Here is a 10,765-nt window from a genome sequence, read left to right on the forward strand (position 1 = left end):
CAATGGGACTTTGCGGGGGCTTCTTGCCGATAGCTTGGCTTCACATGGGCATCTTCTAATTGTTACAGTTCTCACAGGTAACATCAGACTTTCTATGATCACCCTGGAGCTGATCATTATCTTTGCCATTTTGGCTATCCTTAGATCCATTCAAATGGTAGTTTCTGTTTTCTTTCTGGGTTTGGTTGACATTTTAAAGCATTTGCTTTCATTTTAGCTGAGCAGTCTATTATTTTGTGCACTTCTTTTATATGTTTTTCCCTCTCTAATCAATTTTATTATCAAAGTACACTGTTCTTCTTAACAATGTCTGGAACGACCCATTTTACTCAGATTTTCTGAGAGAAATGCACAGTACAGCATTTGCTGCCTTCGTCCTTAAATAAGGAACAGGTCCTTTTCAATAAATGATTCAATTGTACAGAATTAGCAGCATTCATGTTATTACTGTTGGGTCTGTTGGTTTTCTATTACTCTACTAAATATAATTTCTACCAAAAACAGTGACTGGTCCGCTTAGTGATGTTTAACTGCTTTTATTTTGAACAGAACTGTACTTTCAGAAGAAGTTACATTATATTAAAATGGCACCATTAGCACCACCCAAAACACCCTAGCAACACCCCGGCTACCACCAGAAAAAACAAAAATGTAGTTATAAAACAAAACGATTTCCAGTTTCAGATGAGAAAACAGAATACTACAGTTTCAGGCCAGTGGGTCACTGTGTGCCCTGTTGACAGATCCAGGAACAGTGTGTAAATAAAGCAAGGATGTCCTTCTAGTCATGTCTGCTCCGCCCTGGGGCTCACAAGGACACCAATATACGGGTGGGCAGGTCATGAGGGCCAAACACATTTCTCACCCGAACAAAACACTCTTCTCACATGAGCCAGCCAGTCTCAGACACAACACTGTCTGCGAGGCAGACCTAATTGATCATAGAGCTATTTTTTTACTAGACAGAGAGAGAGAGTCTGGAACCAACCTAATACACTGGAATATGCAAGGTAAATATATCTCCAATAAACGTATTCAATCTTGGTACGTTGTGATCGAAGAGACATGTTTGGCAACCTTGTCATAGCGCAATGTCTGATAGACAAATTTGATTGTAGATGTGCAAATATGAATACTTTACAAAAAAGCTGCTTCTTCAAAAAATCTAATTTTGTGTCATGCAAGTTTGGAAGTGAAATTGTCCTTTCTGAAAATCACATCTATTTATTTTCTCAAAACAAACATAAAAAGCATTCTGCACACATTTCTTCCACAACGACTGTTTGCAGTGAATAGAAGCATTAAAGACCCTGAGTGTATCTACTCCCACAATGCAATGCAGGCAAGATACCACAACGCTCTTTGAAAATGCAGTAAACAAACACTGCTGGATGAAAAACAGCAGATAGGCAGCTGACAACACCGGTCCACCCCTATTCTGCGATCCTCTGAAGGATACTTCTTCAAAGACCAAAACAACAAAATCCCAAATGCACGAGATAAAAGAAGGGCTGTTTTTCCATTTGGATACTGCTGCTTGGAGCTGATTTGTTTTTCAGCGTTGTCGTGCATCCAGGCTGCTGTTCCGATTTCCTTCTGACCTTTCGGCCATGACGACTGCGTCATGGTTGCCGGGACGTACTGAGCAACATGGAGTGTTTCAAATCGCTATGCGCTTTCATACATATTCATATTGGACTAAACAGCCGTCCCCTGCAAGAGCTAATCCTTCATATCTTTCTGTATCACACAGAGCAGAAGATCTGGACTACCCCCACCAAGTAAACACTGGCCAGACCGTAAACCAAATGTTAAATTATTAATGACAACATCTATGTGGATTTATATTTCAGTGAATTGAAAAGTAAAGTATTCAAAATTAATGTAGGTGGTGAAGCGATGTTCAATGTTAGTTGTTTTGTTGATTTATTCAAGGCTTGGACTCCAAGATGAAATCTATACTGAACCGAAATACTCTCGATTATTTATCAAGTGCAGAGAAATGCAGTGTCCTTTTACAGTAATGCATTTCAGGGTTATCACAGTACTAGAAACATCTTACGATACTATACCAGCTGAAGTATCGCGGTACCAAGTAGTATCTCTATACTGTGCCATGTTCACAATTCAAATCTACAAAATAAACCAATATTTCCCCAAATACACAGATCTAGATTAAATCATTTTGTTAATATTTGTAGAATAATAGTAATTCTATACAATAGTGTATAGTAATTGCATCAATTGTAGCAAATAGTGTAGCATAGGTAATATTTATTATGGTAAGACTTAAAACACTGGCAATTTTTGTAAAGTTGTATTTAAAGTACACTAGAAGGTTTTTCACGTGGGAACTAATTCAAACATGCAACATCTAGAATTCACACAGCAATGTTTGAAAAGGGGACCAAACAACAGTGTCTTCAAATGCCCTTCTGCGTGTGCCCTTAAGGAGGTGCCGTCACACAAAGAATCCTGGGAGGTGCGAAGTGTCCATCAGTTGTACCCTTTGAAATCCTTCATTCCGAACAGCCTTTTGAAGTGGCCAGTTATGAGCACTTCGGTTCGGAATGACCCTACAATATGGCCGCCATGATTGTTTTCACTCCGAAGGGCCCTTCGAAGGGGATATATTCCATTTGGACGCACCTTTATTCAATAACAAAGCAAATGTCTTGATGAATGACTCATTGAATCATCATCTCGTCCAACCCGGTTTTATTCAAAGGATTAATTTAGAAGAGAAACACCACAAAAAGGCAGATGAATGTGTTCAAATGAACGTTAATGCACATGTGCAACATTACTTACGATATTACGATACTATTGTTTAAAAAATAGAGCGCAATCGCCAGTATTTAGAAGCTTTAGCATTGCGATACTGCATCAGTACTATATATCGTATATACTGTGTATATATATATATATATATATATATATATACACACCTAAAAAGGTATGTCATTCCAAACCTGTACGACTTTATTTATTCTGCAGAACACAAAAGATGATATTTTGAAGAATGTTGAAAAACCAAACAACATTGGCAAATTAATTAAATGTATTGCAACATCTAAACCTACAACTTGCGTATTAGACCCCATAACAACTAAATTATTAAAAGAGTTACTATCCATTGCAATTTAGCCTATTTATAACATTATCAACTCGTCAATTAATCTAGGCCATGTCCCAGGACCCTTTAGGATGGCCGTCATTAAACCTCTTATCAAGAAACCAAACTTAGACCCCAATGAACTAGGAAACTATAGACCGATTTCAAATCTCCCATACCTGTCTAAAATGCTAGAAAAAGTAGTGTCAACTCAGTTATGTCCTTTCTTACAAAATAATGACATACACGAAAAATTTCAGTCCGACTTTAGACCGCATCATAGTACTCAAACTGCGCTCGTTAAAATTACAAACGACATGCTTATAGCATCAGATAAAGGTAACATCTCACTCCTAGTCCTGCTTGACGTTAGTGCTGCGTTTGATACTGTAGACCATAACATACTTCTAGATCGCTTGCACAATTATACCGGTATTGAGGGACAGGCCTTACAATGGTTTAGGCAGACATCAATTTGTCCATTTGAATGAGAAATTATCAAATCTAACGGAAGTAAATTATGTGTTACCTCATGGATCGGTTCTAGGACCCTTGCTTTTCTCCATATAACTGCTGCCCCTTGGAAACATTATTATTAAAAAACATGGAATTGGCTTCCACTGCTATGCAGATGATACCCAGCTATATATCTCATCAAGACCAGATGATTCCTCCCAGCTATCCAAATAAGCAGAGTGCATCGAACATATAAAACATTGGATGACTTGTAATTTCCTTCTTTTAAATTCTAATAAACAGAAATATTATTTTGGATTATAACCTGCAAGTTGAAGGATGTATTGTTACTCCAACAAATACAGTTAAAGATCTATGCGTTATATTAGACAACAACCTGTAATTTCACAAAAACAGCCTTTTTTCCACCTTAGAAATGTTGCCAAATTACAAAATATTCATGTGTTGCTGACGCAGAGAAGCTTATTCATGCATTTGTGACCTTAAGACTTGACTACTGTAATGCGCTACTTACGGGTTGTTCTGCATCTTCAATAAACAAACTACAATTAGTTCAGGATGGTGAAATAGCCACCAAAAACTTTGTAAATTTCCAGTTCTGGTTAAATTAAACTAATAATGTAATGTGAGCCGCTTTGGATAAAAGCGTCCGCCAAATGTGTAAATATAAAGTGTCATTTATTAGCTTTACCTTTATTGTAAGTATATGCACTATAAAGCCATTAAATGTCACTCATTCAATCAGACTGAAGGCATTTTTCACCCTTTTACATCTCATATTGATACACGCATGGCAGGTTTTGCTCTCCGATTGTGTAAGACTGTGGATTGATAGAAAGATAGACAGTAGGGCAGCAAAGGATGGGCGCTAATGTCCAAATGCACTGCAATGAGAGAGGAGACTGGCCGTTGATGTTGGACATAGAGACGCGTGTCTAAACCTGTGCTCATGTATCGGACTGTGGCTGGCGTAGTATGTAAGTGCTCCCTCTCTCTCTCTCTCTCTCTCTCTCTCTCTCTCTCTCTCTCTCCTCTCCTCTACCCCTTTTTTCTCAGCGATCTCTCTGAGCCAACCGGCTAGCAGCCATGCGAATATTTCAAGACTGTTGCATCAACGCCAGTGTAGCAGATTGTGGTGGACTATTAATGTTTTATAGCACAGTGCATGTGGGTGAAAAAGTATTTTTAGAGCCTTTTTGAAAACTCAGTAGGAAATCGTTGACACATTGTATCTTTGTGTATATACTGTATATATATATATATATATATATATATATATATATATATATAATTCCTTAGCCGAGATGAGGACAGTAAAAAATGAGTTGCTGTCATACCATTCAGGAGATTTTTCTCAAGGTGATTCCAAGATTCACCATGATTTATGAAATGCTCCAATTTCGGAAGGAAAAGGGCAGAGAGGAGAGGAAGGGTGGAGGATGACATCATATTCAGGGCGGAGCTAGAAGCACAGTACAAATGTGCACGCATGCACAAACATATTGAGCTGCCAATCCAAATAATCTTTACCATAGGAAATTAATTGATGTTGTCATGATTCTGCCTACTCTTGTCTTGATTTTCTGGTCTAGGGGGAGAATCATGATAGACCCACGTGTTTTATGTGGAGGGAAACATATTGTTGTCAATCAGGACATAATGTGTTCTCTACAGTCTCGTCATTTGGCCCCGCCCCTCTCGTTCCTAGTGTAGCTTTCCTCCTGTGTCTCATTACCCACACCTGCCCTTCGTTATCTCCTTTGTTAGTCTCCCTATTTAATGCCCTCTTGTCTTTTGTCTTGTGCTCGTTCTGTACGTGTTTCCTGCCATGTTCCCTGGTAAAGTTCATGTTCTTGTACCCTGTTTGTATAGTTCTTAGTGTTATTCCTTGTTGTTTCTTTTTGCCCCCCTTGTGGGAAGTCTTTGTTTTCAGTTTTGGATTTTAGTTTGGTCAGTGTTTTTCCCCATCGTGGGTGTTTTTGTTCTTGTGTGATTATTAAAGTATTGTGTTAACGCCCTTCATCCCCGTGTCTGCCTGCACTTGGGTTCTTCCACCACGTCCACCCTCCACGTTCACGACAGATGTAATGTGGAGAAACATCCACATTAAGGTTGTTGTGATGAAAATAATCCAGGGTAATACAGGTCAGGATAATCTGGGATGGTTATATCAAGCAAATAATCTCCCAGCATCAGGATGGTGAATAATCCCAGATGACTTTGCTCTGAGTTGCATGAGTTCAATCAAGCAGAAGCACTGAGAAATGGAACGCTATGGGATTATAAACAACAGCCTTCCGTTTTAAAGATGATGTAAGGTAGATCTATTAAAAATTCTATTTTAATCAATAATAAAAGCAATAAAACACATGTGTACAGTACATTTTAACAGTACAGGCAGGTTACTCTGTTTCACATACCCTCTAACAATGCCCAATGGCTGTTATATCATATAAATAAAGCACAGCAAATAAAATGTGATGATATAACAAAACAATGTATAGCTCCACTAAACAATGTAGTTCAGTTTGTCAGTAACCGAAAACAACAATACTGATAATTTAGAAATGTTGTAGCACACATCTCAGCAAGCTGCACCGTTTGAGATATTAGCAGCACAAACAGTGTAGGACAAGTTACTTACAACAAAATGTAATAAAAAGAGTGGATTATTAGGGTATAAACTGTAGTGTTGCTTCTGTTCTTTGCCAACCAGCCAAAATGTAGGACAAACAATTGCAAGCAATATAAGACCTTGATGCCTAAAGTATAGACGGAAAACATTAAGAAATGTTATGTGGCTACAATAAATTATTTAATATAAAATAAATATTAACAAAACATAACCCAGAGCGAAAGTTAACCTCGGGCCAAGTGCGTGTGTCCGGTGAAACCGTCAAAAGAAATGGTTTGGCAATATCAGTTAATTCCCATAAATAACGTGGCATCCAAGCTGAATTTAGAGTGAGAACTATTCTGATCCACACAACGTGTTGAATTTTGTCATTCAAGTGTGGTGGATTATAAGGGATTTTACAATGATGTTGCAATAAACCCAGGTTCACTGTAAGGTCAGCTGAAGTCACAGTCATTTCAGCAGTTCATTACTATATGCAACAGCAAAACTGTCAGGTTTATCGTCATGAGAAAATCATCAGACACTAAGATGCATTGATACTGATATGCTCTGTAAAGAATGGCAATGACACAATGAAAGTCCATTAGAAGTGCAGAATTACATTCATTGTGAACTGAATGGGAGCCATCATTCTCTTAAAGGACCATTTAATCTACACGGATCTCAACAGCACTGCAATTTAGACTCAGAGAACCTTCCTTGTATTACAAACTCTTGCATTTTTAATCTAGCCGACAAATAGTAAATTGAGCTCTGGACGCCGGACAAAACATACAGCCAATGCTAATGTGACAACCTGAAGAATTAAGATGCGGTCACACTTGACTTTTCGTTCCATTGACTTTCATTCATACGGATGCGTCAGACTGGAAACGCAAGCCCGTCCGAAGATATTTTCTAGTTTCACTGCATAGCAAAGGAACTCTGACATGCGATTTCCCATCACATGAGTGTGTGAGACCAATAAAAAATAAAAACGTCATAGCATGACCGCCCGGCGCAGAAATATAAATAATGGAGGAATCGCTCCCGACCATTTTCGTACCACCGTCCGAACGAATTTCGCATGTGTGAAAAGTGTATAGAACTCACGATCGAATGTGTGAATTAACTTTCATTGGTATACTACCAAACAGTTTTTTATCTGAACAGAGGCCGAGATAGAAACACAATAGCAATCCTTTTTCGTTTCACAGCGCTGTTAAAAAATGAAGGAATTCTTAACCTCAACACCCCCTCTCTTTATGGCCCCTTCAGTGCCTAACATCTCCAGTGTCTGTGGAATTGAATACCTCCTTGTTTCTCTTACGTGGCTTTGGTGCCTCTGCTGGAGTTTCTCAAAGGGGTGATCAGTCTGGGCGAGACTTAAGGTTTATAGAGTTGTGAAGCTCTACTAGAGAGATGCACATTCCCTCAAGCTTCCACCCCCAACCTGATACTCCTCTGTTACTAGGCAACACCTGCTGGCATGTGCTAAATAAAGATTAGCACCATGAAGCCGCCTGGCAGAGATATAATGACTTCTAAGAGGCACAAAAGCACAGCCTATACTTTCTTTTAAGTTATAATGGTCATCTCACAGCGTCTGACATGATATTCATGATTAACGGCCAAAAGAGGTTGATCTAGTACCTGATGCGGACAAGCCTTACATTATGAACTATCTGAGAATTGAAAGAGCTTTCAAGTAGTTCAAGTATGTATATTTATACAGCCACGGACTGCTCCAAATTTTTATTTCAAATGAGCATTTCTAGAAGTCATCCAACATGTGAAAGAGAAGACACATAAAAATATATTTATTTATAACTTTTCCTAAATGCACGTTAAAAGTGAACATGAACTTGTTTTATTTCCAGTATTTGAGGTCTGAAAGAAAACTGAGCACCGTTTCTCCAGATTTCATTTTCTTCAAATACATGCAAACAGAAACAATATTTTTATTTGAAATTTGGGAGAAATATTGTTAGTAGTTCACAGAATGAAACAAAAATGATCATTTTATCTAAACAGATATCCATAAATAGTACATTTGTAAATGAAAAAACAGTCTCTGAAATGGTCTCTTTTTTTCTGCGGCTCTAAATATTGTGTTGTCCAGAACTGCCATCCATCCCCTGCCAAAGTTTGACATTTATGATGAATTACCACAAGAAAACACAAGAGAATCAGAAAGATAAAGGCAAAGTTATTAAAGATACACTGATATACAGTATGTTAGCCAAAAGTGACGTTATCACAATTTATTCAAATGCTTTATTAAAAATGTATGCATGTATCATAGTTGTGCTTTAAGTCTTAGCTTTGAGAATTTATGGAGCCTTGACAAACAATTATGACGTCATTAACCGGCGACTGCCAGACACGGTCCATGTCACTGGTTAAAATGGCAATATTCTCAAGATTTACCAATAGTTGGAAACATTTGAGATATTGTAACTACTCAACTGACATAAACATATAACACTGGCCTAGTTATTTTTTCCTGCAAAAAAGTTACAATCTGCACCTTTAAGATGATTTTATTTATGAAGGTTAAGTTCTGTTATTTGGACTGGGGGTGACACATTTAGTCTAGTGATGGTTGATTTTGTTACACAGATCTGGCAACCCCGCCAAGCCGGTCCGTTAACACTTCAAAGATAAATGCAAAGTTACTAAAGATAGACTGATATAAAGTATGTTAGTAAAGTGACGTTATCACACTTTATCCAAATACATTATTAAAAATTTATGCATGTTTCATAGTTGTGTCTGGAGTATAAACTGATGCTCAGCATTGAGAATTTAAGGAGCCTTTACAAAAACATATGGTGCAACAGGAGATTGGCTACACAATATTACTACAAGGAGGATTAAACAAATGCATAGTTGACTAATAAATCGTACTTTGTGTCCAATGGTGTGATATAGCAACATTTAGAAATTAAGCTGTTATTATAACATTAATATTTATATTTATCATAGAGATTTATCTTCATCAATTGCTTTTTTTCAAAAATTTTGCCATCACACCATAGGAGACATTTGCATATTAGTCTGTCAACTGCCCAAGTATAAAAAATTATAATACTGTTGTATTTTTTTAATGCTTTTTGTGCATATTCAAATAAAAGCCATATTCTCTGATTCACTGTAGCTTGCCATTTGGCCAAACCTGTTGTCTATTAAAGGGATAGTTTACACAAAATTAATAATTCTCTCATGAATTACTCACTCTCTAGTTGTTACAAATCTGTATACATGTATTTGTTTGGTTGAACACATGGAAAGATATTTGGACGAATGCTTATGACCATACAGTTATTGAACCCCATTGACTACCATAGTAGGAAAAAATTTAATGGTAGTCTGAAGTGCCCCAAAACTGTTTGCTGTCCTACATTCTTCAAAATATCTTCTTTTTTGTTTCACAGAACCTATTTTTTTTTCCCCTGCAATGGCAGTCAATGGAGTCCAGGAACGGTTTGGTTATAAACATTCTTCCAAATATATTTCGGTGTTCAGATTGGGAAGAACTCGACAACGATGCCAGAATTTTCTTTTTTGTGTGAACTGTCCCTTTAAATACCCCAAAGTGTTTTGTCCATGTTATACTAAACATCTCATGCTGATAGTTTAACCTAACCCGAGGGGTCAATAAAAGCAAATATTCTGCAAATTTGCTTTCTGGACCTAACTTTCGGCCACTACTGTTGATCATATACATTTGTTTTGGTCAATGACTTTTAATTTACGGTTGATATATCTAATAACTACTTGCACCTGTAATTGTATCTGTCTGTATGGTTGAAGCAACGCTATTGAAACATTACAGTGCATCACGAACAAAAGCAGCACAGCTCCAGATGTGAATCACTGTCCCGTTTAACACACAACTACTTACCAATACCCAAACGGACTAATATGCAAACATAGTTGACCACAGAATAACTGACCGATTAGAATCAGGTATTTTTTAAATGAATAAAAAATCAGTTATCGGTTAAAGTGTACATTATTGTTTGTAGTAACTGTATATTGAATTCCTAAAATATGATGCAATTCGATGTGATGCATCATTTGGGCTCATGTGACCCTGTGACCGTTCCCCTTTATAGTTAAATATCAGTATTCGCAACTCAATTCCATAGTATTTAGCGGACTGTAAGGAAATATATGCATACTGTGAGAGACGTAACCACTAAACGACTAGAGACAGGAAGACTGTTTAATCCCCTTAGAAAACACAAGCTCATCTGCTGGTGCGCTGCTTCTGTGCCCGACGGTCGTTGCATAACCCCGTCATTACATAATGCCAAATGCACACTCATGTCCGAAAGAGAGGCAGAGGAGAGCTAGAACAGCCTGCAAACACCTCCAGACGTCCTGCTTCACCAGCGGCAGCAACAGCCTCATCACAGGGGTGCGCGGGTGACGCTTTAGCGTACTCCCACATACAGAGATTGTTTTGAATCGAAAATAACCGCAGGACAAGGAGCAAGCGTGAACAAGGGGGTGTTGAGTTCGGGAAATACATTGCGAGACGTTTAAAG

The sequence above is a fragment of the Barbatula barbatula genome (genome assembly GCF_947034865.1).
Source record: "Barbatula barbatula genome assembly, chromosome: 21".
NCBI lineage: Eukaryota > Metazoa > Chordata > Actinopteri > Cypriniformes > Nemacheilidae > Barbatula > Barbatula barbatula.